Raw genomic sequence first — 20,433 nt, 5'->3', positions numbered from 1 at the left:
GATTTATATCTTAGGGGAGGCCTCTCATAAATTTGCTTTGGCTTATTCTCCCTATCCTTAGTTCCCCTGAAAAAATGTAAGAAAAAAGTTTATTTTTCTTTCTAAAAGGCATTAAAGTCCTTTGAAAGTACTCAGACTAATAAGACATTAAATATAAAACAGCTATTATTTAACCTGACAGAAAATTTTAAAAATTCACTCTCTTATTTTATATCCATTGCTCTTGATAGAGAAATTCTTCTATTTCGTAGCATGTCAAGGATTCTCTCTTGGTAGTGTCTCACCTTCCTTTGGAAATGTTCCCACATTATTTATAATACAAGTAAAGGGATAAAGTTAAGAGTATTCTTCCAACTATTTGCACTCTGTGTGTGTGTGTGTCTCTCTGTCTCTTGTCTCTCTCTGTTTTGCTCTCTATGTCTCTCCCTATCTCTCTGTATGCCTATGTCTGTCTATCTATCTTTTCTCTCTCTCTCTCTTTCTCTCTCTCTCTGTCTCTCTGTCTTTTTATCTAATTATCTCACCACCTCCATCTAATACTAGTATCAAAGTCCATTAGTTTCTCAACAGAGCTCATGTAGACAAATAAGGCATCTCCTATCTCCTAAATGCATTCGTGCCTGATCTAGCAGTGTTTCTACTGGGCTTATACCCCAAAGAGATACTAAAGAAGGGAAAGGGACTTGTATGTGCCAAAATGTTTGTGGCAGCCCTGTTTGTAGTGGCCAGAAGCTGGAAAATGAATGGATGCCCATCAATTGGAGAATGGTTGAATAAATTGTGGTATATGAACATTATGGAATATTATTGTTCTGTAAGAAATGACCAGTAGAATGAATACAGAGAGGCTTGGAGAGACTCACATGAACTGATGTTAAGTGAAATGAGCAGAACCAGATCATTTTATACCTCAACAACGATACTGTATGATGGAAGTGGATTTCTTTGACAAAGAGAAGATCTAACTCAGTTTCAATTGATCAAGGATGGACAGAAGCAGCTACACCCAAAGAAAGAACACTGGGAAATGAATATAAACTGCTTGCATTTTTGTTTTTCTTCCCGGATTATTTATACCTTCTGAATCCGATTCTCCCTGTACAACAAGAAAACTGTTTGGTTCTGCACACATATATTGTACCTAGGATATATGTAACCTATTTAACATGTATAGGACTGTTTGCCATCTGGGGGAGAGAGTGGAGGGAGGGAAGGGAAAAATCAGAACAGAAGTGAGTGCAAGGGATAATGTTGTAAAAAATTACTCTGGCATGGGTTCTGTCAATAAAAAGTTATTTTAAAAAATAATAATAAAATAATAATAAATGCATTTGTGCCCTTTTTTGTAAGCCTATGTCTGTGACTATGTCACTATCTTTGTCTCTGTATCTCCTCTGCCTGAACATTTTCAGATCCTCTTTTCAAGCCTATAACTCCATTTAAGTACAAGGAAAAGGTCATGTCTAAACTCTATTATTTTTGAACTGTCAATTTGATCATCCTCTCTTCTGTTCCTCCAAACATGAGTCTTACTACCTTTTTCAGAAAACTATAGAAAAGATGGGGTTAACTCTCCTGGCACAAACCAATTCGATTAGGGGAGAAAAAAGGAAAGAAAGTTTGAAATAGAAGGGAAAAAAGGCAAAAGGAATGTGTGAGCAAAATGCTTAATTAGTAGTCAGGCAATCTGGCTTTGAAACTCCCATGTGATTCCTTCACCTGAATTGAATGCAAATAAAGGAATTGAACTGGATTACCATTAAAATCCCATTCAGTTCTAATGTGTTAAGATTCTATAGATTTTTGAAAATACCCTGGAAGATTGAAATCAGTATTATATCATGACTGTATTATAAACTACAGACGGCAAACAGAAAACTATTTCCCCTGCTATTTAGAATCCTCCTCCAACATGCCTTCTTTGAAAAGTAGTTACCTGGATACCCTCATCTGTTTTCCAGTCTCACAGACAGTGACATCTTAGTCTTTTAAAGTCTTAAAAGCAAGAAGAGTGAGTACAAGGGAGAAAAAAAAATCTGTGTTTGGGTCTGAATGCCTCATTATTATCCATTTAGGAGAAAGAGCTAATCTCTTCATCATGAAACCAGATTCTCTGGGAATGGTTCATCCATGAATAGCTGAAGCAAAGCCTAATGGTCCCAGAGCTCCTCTGGTATCTCTATCAGCCGACTTTTGCTATAGAAGCTAGAGGGCAGTCGTCTCTCATCCCAGGAGTCTGCATACCAGTCCGGTGGGGAAGAGGAAGGCAATGCAAACTATCCCTCCCCCAGTCAGGATCAGAAAGGTTTCTTAAGAGGGGAACTTTGATATTGACTCTCTTTGAATAGGTCTGAGACAGACTCAACTGATCCCTGCCATCAGGGACCCAAGGGAGTCAAGGCAACAACATGACTGTAACATGGCTCTAGATAGATAAACTTAGACAAACCTGAACAATGTCAAGATAAGACATTCTTAAAAAGCAGCAAGGCTGGTAGAAATGAGGCAAGGAAAAGAGACTGGTCTAGTAATTCAACCTTTTCTTGGTTGGTGACTCTCTTGTATTGACTGTCATAGTTTCCAAGAAATATTTCACGTGCACAATGTATGAAATCAATACTTTCACAGTACTTTTTAGTGCCTTTCTAAGAACTCTTCCCTTAGTCATAATTGTGAAACACTTGATCTTGTCTCTTTGCTTTTTAAAAATAATGTAACTAATGAATATGAATCTATATTCAGGTTGTGTCTATTTTAAGCTTATTGTGTCATATAGTATAAGAAGTTCAAAAACAAATATCTGACAAACTGCTTTCTCATTTTCCTAGCTGTTCAGTTCTTATCAAAAGACCTTATTGTTCACAGTAATTGAAGTTCTTAATTAACCAATCACTGGACCTCATTTTTAATAATTTCCAATGACCTACTTTTCTTTTTCTTTTCCTTAAACTAATATCCAATACTTTTAATGAATACTGAATAATATGGTTAGAAGTCTGATGTCTCTATGTCTCATTTGCTTATAAGATAATTATTTCCTTACCCTTTGGCTAACTCAGTATTACTTGCCATTACTACTCATCCCTTATTCCTCTAACTTTCTCTGGTAAATGTTTCTCTTGATGGGACCTGTAGATCAACATCATCATTCACTGGAGGATGAACCACTGTATCTTCCTCTTTGTTCCTCCTTCCTTTCTGTAAAAAGATCGCATATTGGATATTTAACTCCAAATATCCAATGGTCTATCTTTCATTTTTTCAAAGACCGCTCCATTCTCTCTGATTACCTGGAAAATGGAGAAATGTTAGTACTTATAGATTCTCTCCTAGAAGATGAACTATATTGTTCTTTGTGCACAGTATTTTGGCCATACTAGAACAATAGATCACACATCTCATGCCAATTATTTCACATTTCTCCTTGCCCATATTTCTTTATGTCCTGCAAATGAGCTCCATTAACCTTACTCTTTAATCCTCCACCCTTCCTATTGATAGCTTTTATGATCATGTCTTATAGTAAAGTACTGTGATTAAATTGCCATACTTGTTTGCTTGAGTAAAGGGTCTCCTTTAAAAAAATCTATGAGTTTCGAGCATCTTAAACTGGTCAGTTCTAAGTTCTATAATTCTCTGTCTGGCTTCTTTCACTCTCTAGAATTTTCTTTTTAGAAAATGTTTGTTTTTCTTCACTCTCTCTTTCTCCCTTTGCTCTCCCTGTCTCTCTTTCACACACTTTCTCTCTCCCTTTCTCCCCTCCTCCTCTATTCCAGACAATAATCTCACTTGTCACATAACCTTAGGAGAGCCCAAGGTAGAGCAAGAAAGCCCTTTATAGCCTTTCCTCATTGTGATCTTAGGCTTAGACTGTGGCCTGCTCCTTTGTTTCTTTCTGGCCCCATCTTCTACTCAGGATAAGATTCAGACTAGGCAAAAGTCATAGATAATTTCTCTTCTTCATATCCAAAGTGGATCAGAAAGAGAAGGAAGAAGCTGCTTTTTTTCTGAAATAATTATGGTGGGACTGTACTCTACCGTTACCAAATTGAAAAGCATGTTTCTTCCTTGATCTGTAATCATAATCCTGAGCCTAGCATAATCTACTTACTAGGGTATTTATACTACAGAAACTGTCAATAGTTATAGGTTTGTTTGATTGATTATCTAGACTTAAAAAGTATTGACGATGAAGATTAAATTTAAAAGTATATATGCAAATATTTTCCAATTACCAGAGCACTTCTGTATTGTTCTATAAACATTGTTCAATCTCAATAGGAGTACAGAAATCATCACCAAAATGAAGACTTGGTAACTGGAGGCTATTAATATAATAGCAACAACAACAACAACTTCAACAACATTTCTAAACTATTTTAAGGTTTGTGATGACTGGTATATTCATTATTTCATTGAGTTTTATAATGTCCTTCACAAAGAATGTAACTAAATGCCCAATAGTGCTTTTGACAACTCTTAAATAGAGCCTAAAATTGAGCAACTTGTATTGAACTTTCACAGTGGAGATTCCTGAACTTTATGTAAGATGCTTTGTGGAAGAATAATACCTAGGCTCAGTCTTGGGAAATGGATAGGTCTCTGAGGAAAAAGACTTAAGAGCATCCACAACCAGATCAACCTGTATAGATTTATAGAGATAAGGCTCAATACAAAAGTTCTAGGAAGATGCAAAGTGAGAAGGAAAAGAAACTCATTTTTTAAGCAGTAGTCAGAAAATTCCAAAAGAGCCTATCCTTTTAAGGCTCAGGCCTGTGTGCCAAGCTGAAGAGCCTTTTTTAATCAAATGCCACATTTTTATGGTCTTATTTAAATTTCTTCCTCTTAAAGGGTCTCAGTCAGTTCCATAGAAGGATTTGGGCAATTGCTTCCAGGGAGTTCCATAAAAAGGGAGAGGGGAGTTAATGGAGCCATAGATCCTAACTAATTAATGTCAAGGAAAAAAGGCATAGTTCATACACTATTACTCTAGTCAAAACAGTCCTACACTACTGTTCTTAAAATATTATAACTACATCTCCCCAAATAACAATTTCACACGTGGTCGAAGCTGTTCCCAGGAAGTACAAATCCCCTTCATTCTCTGGTTAATAATGAACAGTGGAACATCTCTCTTGGGATATTATAATACTTGAATCAGTCATAAAATGTTCACTGCTAGACTTAGGAGGTGCCAGGGAATCACAAAGGATGTCCATTTTTATATGTGCACAGACATGTGCATAAAGCATGAAGCCCTCCTCAAGCTTGGCAAAAGAGTTGCCAAGCCCAAGCTCCTCTGCTAGGGGGCTGTGGTTAACCACTGGGAAGAAGGCAAAAGTGGAAGATTTCAAGTATTGTTCCCTCCTTTCTTTATACTTACATCTTGAGATTTGCCAAGGACACAGAAAGACAAGCATAGGGGTATATTTATGCTATGAATATATAGAAACATATATATAGGACACTATGATCAGAAAGAACAATGAATTAATTCAGTGGTTATATATATTTGAATGCTCAGTATTTGAAGTTATAATTATATAAAATATGATCATTGGTTCCAGCCCCATGAAAATATGCAGCAAGAATTCAAATTATGAGAACATTTTAAGTGATTTATTTTTACTCTAATTGAGACCTAGCTATATTCCTTTTTCTTAATTTTAAAAACAAATTAAAAATAAAGTCTATATGTATTTCCATTTTCACTGCCAAATTCATCTAAATAATGTTAATTTCTTAATATATTCATGCTCCCTATTCCTTGGTGGGTTAGCATCTTTTAATAGAAAAAGGTTCCCCATAGTTGATTTAAATAAAAGAAAGGAAGGAGAATGGGAAGATTTCAAAGCAGCCTTGTGATTTTCCTAAGGTCTAAGACTTGGAAACAACTTCAGAAGGCATCTCTGTCCAGAATCCCAGGAGGTGATCATCCAGTCTCTTCATGAAGATTCTTGGTTTCCTTACCTGCAAAATGATGAAATTAGACAAGATGACCTCTAAATTTCTTTTAAATTATAAATTCTATAAAACTTTATATCCTACCTTTCTGGGGAATCAGAAAAGTTAACTCAAATGCCATTTTTGACTCAAACTCCATCTCAAAGCATGCTAAACTAGGAAAATCCTTGGAATAAATCCTTTGGGCTTTTGCAATCAAAGTAAACATTTATAGATCTTGATGCAAAGAGGAAGAGACCACCTTTGTTTTACTAATATTGGAATAAAAAGCTTCCCTTATCCTTATAGATAAAAATTTTTGCTGAGCAAGAGGGAGAGATAAACAGGGATCAATCAGATCATGGCATATGATTTAATCACCAAAATAAATACTATTCAATATACTTTACTACAGGAAAGCAAGAAACTCAGAACCCAGATTCTCTGTAAGCAAAGGAAACCTAATCCTGTCAGTTAGCTCCTAAGGGAAAAAATTTTAGTTCACTACCAAAAAGTATCAAATGTTTAGTGAGGAGTCTGGGGAAGAATGGTACACAAAACGGGAAAAAAACTGTTCATTCCTAGAGGAAAAATGAGTTAAAAGGATAAGATCATACATTTTAAGATGTTCCAAGGCTCATGCTTGGCTGAAAAAGAAAAAAACAAAGCTGTTTATCCTTGTGCAAATACCACTGGGAAATCTGATCATTGATCACAGACATGCTTTTAAGGGAAGAGAGGTGACAAAGAAGCAATATTTATGCAATGGTTTTTATTGTTCTGAGGCTTTGTTCTCATTGGTTCATTTGCCCCTTTCCTTGGAAAATCCCTCCAGTTTCATGGTGTCCACAAATCACATCAGCTTCATGTTTATAGTTAAAAACACAGTTTAATTGTATTAGTAAGCATGGTAAAATCAAGGAAATATATGAGCAGCAAGCACTCCCAGAGTCCCAGACCAAACAAGCTGCCTTTTCTTCTCTAAAGCCCTGTGATGGGAGGTTGTGCTTGAGTCCAATCTCTCCCAATTCCCTAAGCCAGATCCACACCATGGGAAAGGAATGCGAAGTAGCAGAAAGCTGGCAACCACTTCTGTCTCCTTACACGAAGGATGAAAGAAAGAGAACATATGTGATCACACTCAATAGTTAATTCACTTCACTTGCTGAGGAAGCAGGTAATCTCATTGTACAGAAGATGATCAAATGCTCTATCGATTCAAAAATCAGTAAATGAATGAATGTTGTAGGAATGAAAAAACATTCATTAAATGCTTCTTGTATGTCAAGCATTGAGATAAGGGTTGGAGACATAAAGAGAAAAAGTAGGATTGCCTCTACTCTCAGAGAAATCACACTCTACTTGTGAGAGACCACACATAAAAGAGATTTCAGTCCTCTGGGATATGGGAAAATCTGAAAGTCATAAGGAGAATGGATGGAAAAACGCAGAGATCTTAATCATTTATCAGCAATCCAGATGACAGTACCCATTGGTATGGAAGATATTGATGCAGGGCAGATGCTAAGACTCAGAGAACATTAGGGTGAAATAACAGATAATACATTTCTTTGGGCCACCCACTATTTCACTGAAAATAGTAGAGTTGACAATTCTTCATTCATCTGAGTGGATGTGAGTAGCCATGTTGTTCTTCCAATCCTGCTGGCTATTGGAGTCAAAGTAATCAAAGATCAAAAAAAGACAAGAGGGAAGGTGTTTCTTAACCTGGCTTGAACTACTGTAGGAATAATGGCCATAGAACAAGTGCAATTTCCCCAAACTGTCTTTGCCTTTTTGCTCTACTTGAAAGAACAGAAACTATCACTATTGTTCACTCAATACTAAGTACTTAGTATTTTTTGTCATATAACATGTGTCATATATTATATGACAAAAAATACTAAGTGCTTTGTATTGGAATCAAGAAAAAAGATACATGAACATGGAAATCTTAGCTTACATGGTTCTTTCCATTATCATTCTAATCCTCTATTTCTTTGTATTCCTTTTTCTTTTCAAAACCTTGCAATTTGTATTACATATAAAGATAAACCAAAGTAGGCAATATTAGCACTGATTACAACTGGAAAGTGTCCCAGGACTGGAAATCTCTATGCAAACATGGGATCCCAACAAACACATTTCTTCCAATATTTGCCCAGGGTGGTGATGGAACAAGGATGAGGGGCCCTTGACTGATCCATCTAAGAACAGTTGCTTCTTTCCCAATATTCTAGAGGGATTAGGATAATAATAGATCTAATTGAAGATAGAACTCTCCTACAGTGAAAAAAGCAGTTCAAAAAGGCCACCAAAGAGGTAATATAGGTTTTTATTTTTTTAAGAATTTTTAGTACACGTTGCTTTATGAATTATGTTAAGAGAAAAATCAGAGCAAAAGGGAAAAATCCTGGGAGAGGGAAAAGAAAAAATAAAAAAGAGAAAAAAGAACATAGCATATGTTGATTTACATTCCATCTTCATAGTTCTTTTTCTGGATGCAGATGGCATTTTCTGTCCAAAGTCTATTGGGATTGCTTTGGATCACTGAATCACTGAGAAAAACCAAGTCTTTCATAGTTGATCATCACACATTCTTGCTGACATTGTGTATGATGTATTCTTGGTTCTGCTTATTTTGCTCAGCATCAATTCATATAAAAATCAGCTTGTTCATAATTTTTATAGGACAATAATATTCCATTATCTTCATATACCACAGCTTGTTCAGCCATTCCCCAATTGATGGGCATTTACTCATCCAATTCTTAAAAAGAGCTGCTACAAACATTTTTGATCCTTGCCTCCTCCACAGTTCTATAACCCTTGGGCATAGTTCCAAATTGATCTCCAAAATGGTCGGATCATTTCACAACTCCATCAACAATATACCCCCTCCAACATTTATCATTATCTTTTCCTGTCATCTTAGCCAATCTGAGAGGTATAAGGTGGAACCTCAGAGCTGTTTCAATTTGTATTTTTCTAATCAACAGTGATTTAGAGCATTTTTTCATATGACTTTAGATGGCTTAAATTTCATCATCTGAAAATTGTCTGTTCATATCCTTTGACCATTTAAAAATTGAGGAATGACTTGTATTCTTATAAATTTAAAACTATTCTTTATGTACTTTAGAAATGAGACCTTTATCAGAAACATTGGCTGTAAAAAAATTTTCCCAGCTTTGTACTTCCCTTTTAATCTTGTTTCTGTTGATTTTGTTTCTGCAATTTTTTTTAAATTAATGTAATCAAAGTTGTCCATTTTGCCTTTCATAATGTTCTCTCCTTCTTTGGTCATAAATTCCTCCTTTCTTCAAAGATCTCATAGGTAAATTATCCCTTACTCTCCTAATTTGTTTATGGCATCATCCTTTATGCCCCAATCATGTATCCATTTTGACCTTATTTTGGTATGGGGTGTGAGATGCAGGTCTATGCCAAGTTTCTGACATTATTTTCCAATTTTCCCATCAAATTTTGTCAAATTGTTCTTATTCCTAAAGCTGGAGTTTGGGGGTTTATCAAATACTAGATTACAATAGGTCTTGATTATTGTGTCATATGTATCTAATCTATTGCACTGATCTACTACTTTATTTCTTAGCCAGTACCAAATGGTTTTGATGACTGTTGCTTTATAATATAGCTTTAGGTTTAGTACTGTTAAGCCACCATTCTTTGTATTTTTCTGTGGTGATTTTCTTCTTTTAGAATAATAGTTTTCTCTGGGTGAAGGTGTAGGTTTCTCAGGGGAGATTTTCTTGGAGGCAGCTTTAGTATCAGTTCGGATCAATAATTACCCCAAATGCAGCCAGCTGGTAAAAATACAAACGTTTATTTTCTCCTTCCAAAGTAGCCTATTTAGTTGAGGCCTCTCTCTCTGCTTGGTTCCAAGAGCTCCCTCCGAATGTCTCCAAATCCAAAGGTTTTGTCCTTCAGCCTCAGCCTCTGCTTTCTTCAGCCTCCAGAGCCAGCACCAAGTTGAATCTGTCTTGCCTCTGAGAGAGCCTTCTCAATCTTCACTGAACTCTCGACTCATAGCTTCTTCCTCTGAAAACTCTTCTGTCACCAGCCAGCTAAGTGGAAAATATTCTGGAATGAATCACTCTTCACTGGCTTATATATAACTCTTCTGAGAGAATGGGATTATGGGTTTTCTCCCATAGTGTTCTCTGGCCCTAAGAGCTTCAAGGGAGGTGTGAATTCAGATATCTCATACTAAACCCTGAAATTTCCAAAACGTGTGAACTCTAATGAGTAAAGGTGCAAACACAAGCATTCTATCAATTAGTTCTACTTAGTACCTTGTTTCAGGTTCTGGCCCTAAACATCTTCTTGTAAGATCAGATCAATAATCTATCAACTCTAATGAGTTAGCAGTTTGTAAAGATTCCAATATTTTTCCCATTAATTTTCTTGATATTCTTCACTTTTTGTTCTTTAAGATAAATTTAATTGTTATTTTTCTAATTCTATAAAATAATTTTTGTCAGTTTGATTGGTATGGCACTGAGAAAGTAAGGAAAGGGTTCTCTAAGCATGTGCTTTAAGTTTAAATGTCTATTGCTGTCTTTAAAGAAGCAAACTTTTGATTGAACCATTACCCTAAACTCTGGACCCTTGCTAATCTTGACTATTAAATATTTCTTTTCAAAAATTCTATAAATTTAAGCAAAATGGCTTGTGTTAAGAATATGAGGAGTTTGGATATCAGTTTGGACATAAATTCCTCAGGTAAAACAATGTTCACATTTAGAATAATGATAAAATCTGCTTCGAGCAAAGTATTAAATTTTTTTCACTTGAACATGTATTGTCAATGCCTAACAAATGTGTTCTACAGATTCAAATCATTTATTTACCATTGGTTGACAGATACTAGAAATCTGTGAATTTTCATAGTTTCCCAATACTTAAATAATATTCTGTTTTGATTTAACATGTGGACATGAATAAGTTGTATCATAAGCTACTAGAGAAGGGACGTTAAATCTTCTTTAAGTAACTATGTGCTCTAAGTCTAAATCTACAGAGGGTTAGAAGATTGTGAGAGCTATTGATTTTTCTAATGTCTAGATGTCTTAATTCTATTCAATTCAGTTCAGTTCATTTGGCTAAAATTTATTATATATCTACTATATGCAATGAATTGTGTGCCTACTGCTGGAGATAGACGTGACATAGTCTCTGACCTCAAAGAATTTACAATCTAGCTAGAAAGTAAAGCACTTACATCAACAATTACTCTGCAAGTGAGAATATGAAAAAAGTATGCAATAGGAACCAAATGGAGGAGTCTGTAAAAGAACCACAAAATAAATAAGGAGAGGATAATTAAGGAGTCCTCTAGGAAAAATGTTTGGAGAACATCAGCAGAATCAGATAGATTTGATGTTAATGTCAATTGGCCAAGAATAAATAGAATAGGAGAGAGGGTTCTTAATTTTTGGTGTGTCGGGGATCCCTTTGGTAGTCTGATAATATCTTTAAATTCATAATATAAAATACATGGAATTACAAAGGAAACCAATTATATTGAAATACACTGATCAGAAATGTTCCTAAATGCGAGGGTAAGAATCTCTGGATTAGAATCAGAAATGTCACTTCTGTCAATAGCAATCATGTAAGACTTCAGGAAAAAGTCAAAATCTGAGCTAGACCTTGAAGGAAGAGTTGATTGTGCTTTTCTTAAAAAAAAAAAAAAATGAACATGCCTTTTCCAAAAATCAAAACCCTTTTGTAAGTTAGATCTCATTTATTCTCATAACTGCTTCCCTTTCACTTCACCCCGACCTACACGTGCACTTAAAAAATGTGTTAGGCAGCTGTACCCATAGCCATGGAAGAATATGAAGGGTAGGGCATTATGGGATAGATTGGCATGATAAATGTGTTTGGACACATGGAATTTACTGCAAGTCATTCATCAAATAGAAAAATGGGAAGTCAAAGCACAGAATATCCTATCCTAGATATATGTATTAAGCCATAACCCAGCTACAAAGCTAAGGGGTCAAGAGTAGAATTCACCTATGGCAAGACATTCTTAGAAGATCGGATGACTGTCATCAATTTGCTATTGAATCATGAAGTCTGAAACAGGTCAAAACTGTGAAGTTGAAGAAATTTGTCTTCAGGACTTCTGTCTCTCTCACTCCTCCCACCCATTTTTTAACTCCTTCAGATCCCTATTAAAACCTGCCCTCATAGAAGGGTCATATATCAATCATATACATCTTAGTTTGAATTAAAGTCAATGTGTTACTTCTCAAAGAGGTATTTCAGTTTAAGTCTTACCTCCAAGTGTGGAATAAGAGAAGCTTTGTTCTATGCATACAGGTGCCTTATTTTTCTTCTTTAAAAAGGATTCTGAGCTTGAATGGTATGGATCTGTGATGGGATCATAATCTACCAGCCCCACCCCCAATCCTCTTGCAACATTCTAACTTAACAGTTTTTACCTAGAAAGAAACAAAGCAATCCTTGAAATTTGATTATTGCAAGAAATTTAGCAGGACCAAGCTAAATGCTGAAGTATTCTTGCTGAATAGCCGTCCTGTATTTCAACTAAGTAATGCTATGAGTTCCTCATTTCATCCATTAATCCTAAACTAATAGTGTGCCAGAATGAGTCAGGTACTCTCCCAATTAGATCCTTATAACAGAGTCCCAGTTAATTCTGACACTGGCACTCTCTGGTTGTGCTGGATGGTTTAGCAATATTATTCAGGCTTGCTAAGCAAAGTAGAGTGTATGGTATATCTGGAAGTTTTTGAGATGTTTGGTTAGTGTCTCACAATAATTCAGGATATTGTCATTACTTACAGGTCATAAAATTGAATCCTCACTAAAATTTTGTGTGAAGAAAGTCTAGTTTTCTATTGCTAGTAGACTTTATTTTCTGTGCTCAAGTAAAATATGTGATCATTTTAAAGTTCTGTTTCAGTACAAATTTAGTCATTCTATTTTTGAAATTTTAAATTTGTTGTTCTGCTATTATTTAATAGTTTAGATAAGCTATTAAATTTTATAATTGCACTGTCTTTTGGGAAATGCTGCATAAAGGAATTCCAAAGGTAAAAATTAATTTTCTCAAAAGCAGTTTACTAAATAAGCAGAATCTTATTTTACAAAAGGTTGGATTTCCATTCCTCTTAAACACATAAATAATACACATTCAAAATTATAGTATTTGAATTTTTGAATAAAATCAATTTATATGTTTATAAAGGGGACCCATAAGTGGTACATTTGAAAACTTAGGCACATACAAGTACTAAGGATGCTCAAAATACCCTTTCAATCTCCAAACATCCCTTTCAATTTCTGAAAGATGATATTGGAATATAGCAATGTCTTCAGGAGTTGCTTAGAGAATACTCCTCAAGAAGTTAATGGAGTAAAAACCACTTGTGGAAAGTGAAAGGGTATACTGGATAGAGTGCAAGGCATGCAGTCAGGAAGGCTCATCTTCCTGAGTTCAAATCTGAACTCAGTCATTTACTAACTGTGTGATCTTAAACAAGTCCTTTAATCCTGTTTGCCTCAGTTTCCCCCTCTATAAAAAAAGAGTTGGATAAGGAAATGACAAATTACTCCAATATCTTTGACAAGAAAACTCCAAATGGGGTCATGAAAAATTAAACATGACTGAAACAACTAAACACCAATAAAGAAAGGCATATTTTTCAGCTTTGATGATGTGTTCATATCTTGAAGCAAATCATAGTTATGATATCTAGATACAGTAGTCCCTGGTATGTTTCAAGAAAGTTATCCCATTCCTGTGTTCCTGTTAATGTGATTTGGGGATATGTTTTAGCAACAAAATTATCATAAGAAATTTAAGTATTTCCTTCGTTAGTTAGAGGATTTTAACATGAGAGACATTATTTTGGATCTAAAGTCATAAGCTAACTTCTTAATAAATATGTATGAACAAAAACTTCTCAAGTGTTTGATCCTGAATATAAGTCAGTGATCTTTTTGGAAGAGTTGATTAATACACCATATATTGTTTTATTGTTGTTGTTGTGTAGACATTTAAGCCATCATAACCCTTTTGATGATTTTTTTGGCAAAGATACTGAAGTGGTTTGCCATTTTCTTCTACAGCTCATTTTATAGATAAGGAAATGGAGGCAAATAGGATTAAGTGATTTGCCCAAAGTCACAAAGCTAGTTAAGTATCTGAGATTGGACTTGAACCCAAATCTTTTTAACTTCAAGCCTGGCATTCTATCCACTGTACTACCTACCTGCCCACAAATTGGGAGTATACCTTGTCACTATAACCTCTCTTCTCTTCTGACTCTTCCAGAAACTAACAAGTTCCAAAGCCAGCCATTTTTAATCCCTTTGTGAGATTGCACTCTAGATTTTCTCTACCACATACCTTCATCTTGCCTTCAACCTTTAAAACTTCCTTTTATGTGTTGTCTTTTCCATTAGAATGTTAGACTCTTGAGGATAAGGGCTATCTTTCTTTTCTACTTTTATTTGTTGTTGTTTTTTCAGAATCTACCAAGCTGCTTGGCACATAGTAATGCTTGATAAATGTTCATCAACTCATTGACGAACCAAAACAGAAAACAGAAAAAATAGTGAACTAATAAAATAGAAAACACTTGAAACTGATTACCTGAATAAAAAAAAATAAATAAAAACTAATAAAATAGATAGTTAATTTGATTTTTAAAAAGAGAGAAAATCAAATGGTACATGTCAAAAATGATAAAACAGTTGAGAATAAAAGAAATTATCTGAAACTATTTTGCCCAGTTATATGCTAACAAAATCAAGAACTGAAAGGAAATAAATACTTATAGTTGAAAGGTTTTTAATGTCATCCTTAATAAAAGCTTATTCACAATTCAGAGCAATTATGGCATGGAAAATAATTATTCCAAGTTAGTCTATTTATTGCAATGTAGATTTGAACTGAAATTGCTCAATTCTAAGGTCCTTATACCATTCTTTTTTTTTTTTTTTTTTTTTTTTTTTTACAAATGTACAATAGGAAAATTAACATCTTGAAAATCATTAAAAGCCTCCTCAGTTCTCTGGAGAGGAACTGTCTCTTCAGAAACAATTCTAGTTTCATTTTCTAGAGATTCTATCTAAATTAGACACTTTTTTCCTCTTTTTTTTCTTACTTTGATGCCTCTAATCAATCAGCCGAATATCTAATAGCTTACAAATATTTTGCAACTCAGACTAATTCTGTTGCATGTTGCTACATTTCTCTGTGTATGTCATTTCACTTTCTTTTTAGCATGCTGCTGTCAGTATCTTAAACTTTCAACTTTTCTGCTTCCAAATGAAATTTAGTAGATTTCAATTACATCATTAATCCATTCCTCTCTCTCCATTCTCTCAATACCATTCTCTCTTTCTCTCTCTCTCTCTGTCAGTTTTTTCTTCTCTCTCTCTCTCTCTCTCTCTCTCTCTCTCTCTCTCTCTCTCTCTCTCTCTCTCTCTCTCTTTCAAATTAATATATTTTTCAGTATTTTAACTATTTTTCTATTTTTTCCACATGTAGTTAAACATACTATTTCTTATTTTACACCAGTCTCTAGTAGCTCAATTAGGCTTATGTTCCCTGCAAAATTTCTCTTATCAGTTGCAGAACTTTATTTCTAGGTTATCAGAGGTAGAAACTTCTATATTTCCAAATACCGTTTTCCTTTTACCTAATTTCCTTTAAGTGCTTAGATAATTCATAGCATATGAGCTTTTCTCTCTCTCTTCTTATTTTTGGTTTAAAATATTTTATAAAATAATTTTATATACAACTTGACATTCAATTAAAAAACTTAGACACAGAGAGCAACTGAAGAGGGCTGAATATAGAAGTATGTCTTATCCAGTTCCTAAAGCCTAAGAGTCAATTATTAAATTTATGTGAACATTTATATCGCAAAAATTTAAAGATGCTATAAATCAGTGTTTTTCTAGAATTAAACAATTAAGAAAATAATAGTTAATATAAATTATGCAAATTAGATTTGCAAGTATGTCACACATACATTTCTCTTTCCTAAAGAGCTGCTTGTTAAACATTTACTAGCATGGGTGAATAATTGGAAAAGAGATGACTCAATAATGGATAATACTCTATTTAGCATTCTCTGATATCTAGTGATATTTCAGACTTGACATGAAGGCAAACTATCCAGAGTCCTCTGAAATTGACCTTGAGAGCTTGGTTATAGATAGAAGAGGAAGAAATCAAAACAAACAAATAAAATGGGGAAAAGAGGAAAAGACAAAATCATGAAGAGCAGCTAAGAATCCAGGCGCAATTGGGGGTGTCCCAAACCAGGGAGATAAGGACACATCAAATATCAGGAATAAACTATATGCTGTTATTCCATGCCAGGTTGGAAATAATGATTGAGGGTGGAAATAATGATTGGTGACCTTTTCCTTTCTCTGGTGGCTGCAGATCATAGCTGTTGCTTTTGGAACCATTATTTCTGAAAACATTATTGTTTTAAGTGTTTCTCATTACATGTGAGACAATATATTAAATTCCCAACTCCCATTTTAAAAATCTGTGCCAGTTCTGCTATCTTGAATTCTGGAAATGAGATTGGAATTGGAGGGAATACAAAATCTTTAAAAAGAGTAGATTTAAAGTATTGATGTTTTATCAAAGTAAGGTGAACTTTGTTTATGTAAAGAGGTTGGATTTGAAACCTCATATTTAATGGAACATATAGTGTATTTAAGAGGAAAAAAAATAACATTTTGGGCTAGACTACTCTTGAGATTTGCCTTGAATTGATAATCAGTCACTTCAAAAATTTAAGGAAATAAGTAATGAGTTTGACACTTCTTGATATTCGCTGTTCACTAGCTTCAACCATTTTGGCATGCTGAGGCTTTCACAGAAAGCTTTACCTCTAAGGCAAAAGGGAGTTAAAAACCACACCTCCATGAAGCAAAAAAGTAGTTTTCCATCCTCCAAAACTGACAGCTCAACAGACCTTGTTCCATAGTACTTTTGTTGTTGTTGTTTAGTCATTTTCCAGTTACATCTAACTTTTCATAATCTCTTTTGGGGTTTTCTTAGCAAAGAAACTGTAGTGGCTCACCATTTCCTATTACAGCTCATTTTTTTATGATGAGGAAACTGAGTTGCCCAGGTCACACAGCTAGGAAGTATCTGAGGCTTGATTTGAATTCAGAAAAATGGGTTTTACTGACTCCAGGACTTCAGTTTTTCCATGGTACCATCTAGCTGCTCTTAATAGCACTATCACCTGCTTTTTTAAGGGTTATCAGAGAGATTTTTCTTGTGCAGCAAAATAGCTGTATAAATATGTAGACATATATTGGATTTAACATGTATTTCAACATATTTAACATGTATTTGACTACCTTCCAGGGGAGGAGGGAAGGGGAAGAAGGGGAAAATTTGGAACAAAAAGGTTTTACAAAGGTCAGTGTTGAAAAATTACCCATGCATATGCTTTATAAATAAAAAGCTTTAATTTTTAAAAAGGGTTATTAGAGGAGCTTTTTAGCCTACTTAATGTACTTGCTTCTGGAGAAGTAAGCTTTTATTCTGCCCATGCAGTGGTACATACCTGTCTCCCTATAGAATCTGACCATGCTTGTTAGTAAATGACTAAGACGACAAAAAACAACTGTGATTAAACGTCAGCAACTGTTGAGATAATTTAATTGGCTAAGATTCTTGTCAGGACAGATTATTTTGGGTTGAGTCTCCCCTTCTGATGTCTTATAAAAATGAGTAGAGGGTCATACAAGATAGGTTTTCTTTGGCTAAAATACAAACCAAAGTGTTGCAGAGAAGAGAGGGGTTCTGGGAGCAAAGGGGTAATAGAGAATATGGATAAAGGAAAATCCTATGCTTGTGCACAGAACATTGATGTCTGCCCTGGAGGAGAACCACATGGGAATTGCTTGTACTTGCCCATGTGGTTTGAGAGAAGTGTTCATGACCCACATTTTTGAACCCCAATCTCCCAGATAGAGAAGGATGGAAATTTCCAGGTAGTTGGAATCCAGGATCTAAGCCTTTTAGCATTGAAGAAAGATTTCCTGGGTAGTATCGGCCTTGGGCTTTGCCTTATGAGTAACTTTAAATGCATACTTCAGATAACTGACTTTCTAAACTGAGATCACTTGATCAGCAACAGAACTACACAGAACTTCAAAGATCATCTAGTATGACCTCATCTATTTGAGAGCAACGAAAGTTGAGATTCCCAGAGAATTAGGGATTTGGCCAAAGTCAGGCAAGTTAGAAGTTTTAGAGGTGATTTACTCTTTCTACTGTGTTTCCCCAATAATAAGACCTATCCCCAAAATAAGCCCTCCCCTTACTGTATAAGATTCCTCTAAAATAAGCCCTCCCCCGAAAATAAGCCCTATTGAGATTACTACTGTAGTGAAGGTGATCCCCTGCGCTACATGCTACATTACGGTACCCTCTGTATGCACTGTCCCCCCCCCCCCCCCCCCGTCCTCCCCACCCTGGGGTGAAACGCACACTGTGCTCCGAGCTGCATCCAATCTGAACTGCAACAGTGAGTGCGTCATCTTGTTCTTCCCCAGTGATTTGATTAAAATAAGCCCTCCCCTGAAAATAAGCTCTCTGGTGTTTTTCTGTCCAAAAAAATAATAAGACAGTGTCTTCTTATCGGGGAAACACAGTACTATATTTGAAGTGATGTCTTATCTTCAAAAACTTATAATCTCAACATGGCTAATGTAGAAATATGTTTTTCATACTTATTCGTGTCTACAGTTTTTCCTTTGTTTCATTAAACCCAAACTGATTAAACAAAAACTAATTAACTTTTATTTATTAAATCTAATAGGCAGCTAGGTGATGCTGTGTGGAAGGAAGAGAATACGAGTTCAAATCCAGCTTCAGATACTTTTTAGCTGTATAACCATGGGGAAATCACTTAATCCTGTTTGCCTCAGTTTCTTCATCTGTAAAATGCATTGGAGAAGGAAATGGAAAACCATTCCAGTATCTTTGCCAAGAAAACCCCAAATGGGAACATAAAGAGTGACATGATAGAATAAATTTTTTAAATGACTTTTCCTCAATCCTCATCCTTTTTGCTTTCTCTGAGCCTTTGACACTATTAGTCTTGATTTTCTCCTTGATATTTTCTTCTTTATTAGTTGTCTCCCAGTTTTCCTCCTTCCTATTTGACCACTCTGTCTCAATTTCCTTTGCTATATCTTCATCTAAGTAATGATGTGATAGAAACAAAATCTTATGGCTTTGTTCTGGGTGATTCTCTCTTTTTCTTTTATATTATTTCACTTGGTGACCTCATTAGCTCCCTGAATCTAATTATCTCTTTATGTTGATGATTCACCAATCTCCTTATCTTGCCCTAAGCTTTCCTCCAATTTCTAGTGTCACATCTCCAACTGACTATTGGTCATCTAGAACTGGATGGTTCTTTAAAAACTTTAAAAATTCAACATCTTCAAAACTGACTTCATTATCTTTCTCTCATATCCTTCCTACTTCTAAACTTTCCTTATACTGTCTACCACTCCCATACTTGTAGTACCCCAGGCTTAAAACCTAGGTATCCTCCTCAACTCCTTCTCATTCCTCATACCCAATCTATAGCTAAATCCACCCCTTTTATCTTTGTCACATTTTTTGCACTTATACTCCCTTATCTCCTGGGACATGACCACTACCCACTAGGCCCTCACTATCTCAGGTCTAGACTACTGATAGGTAGCCTGCTGATAGGTCAGCCTGTCATAGTCTCTCCCCAGTCCTAGCCATCCTCCACTCAAATAATCTTCCTAAAGTACATATCTGACCATATCCCCACCCTACAGAATGAACTTCACTGATTCCCTGTTATTTCCAGGACCAAATTTAAAATTCTTTGTTTGGCATTCAAAGCCTTTCCTAATCTCCTCAAATCTTTCCAGTCTTCTCATACCTTACAGCAGTACACCCAAATATTTTGTGAACCTGTGAAAATGGTTTTGCTATTCTTCAAATAAGATATTCCATTTCATGACTGAATTTCCCCAAACCCAGCATGTTCTTCTTCTTCCTCTCTATCTCCTAGCTTGCTTCCTTCGAGCCTCAGCTAAAATCTTATATTCTATAGGAAGCTTTATCCAATTTCCTTGTCTTGACAGTGCTTTCTTCCTCTTTGTTGACCATTTCTAATTTGTCTTATCTATAATTTATATGTATAGTTGCTTAGGGTGTAGGGTGTGTTCAGGGAAGACTAGTAACTCCAAAGTAAGAACTGACAATCTCTTTACAGGGCTGCTTTCCACCTTTGCTATCCACCTGATCCACCTAATTCTCATCTGTCACTTCCATTTGAATTGTTAGGAAAATTCTGAAAATTGCCTGACAAGATTAGATACCAGACACTGAGGTCCTTTCTCAAACTCAAGTGTCAAGCATTCCAACTCTTCTGCAGAGAGCACAACTTCATTGGG

The sequence above is a fragment of the Antechinus flavipes genome, chromosome 5 (genome assembly GCF_016432865.1).
Source record: "Antechinus flavipes isolate AdamAnt ecotype Samford, QLD, Australia chromosome 5, AdamAnt_v2, whole genome shotgun sequence".
Taxonomy (NCBI): domain Eukaryota; kingdom Metazoa; phylum Chordata; class Mammalia; order Dasyuromorphia; family Dasyuridae; genus Antechinus; species Antechinus flavipes.
The sequence above is the reverse complement of the archived record's forward strand: the minus strand, read 5'-3'. Positions refer to the sequence as shown.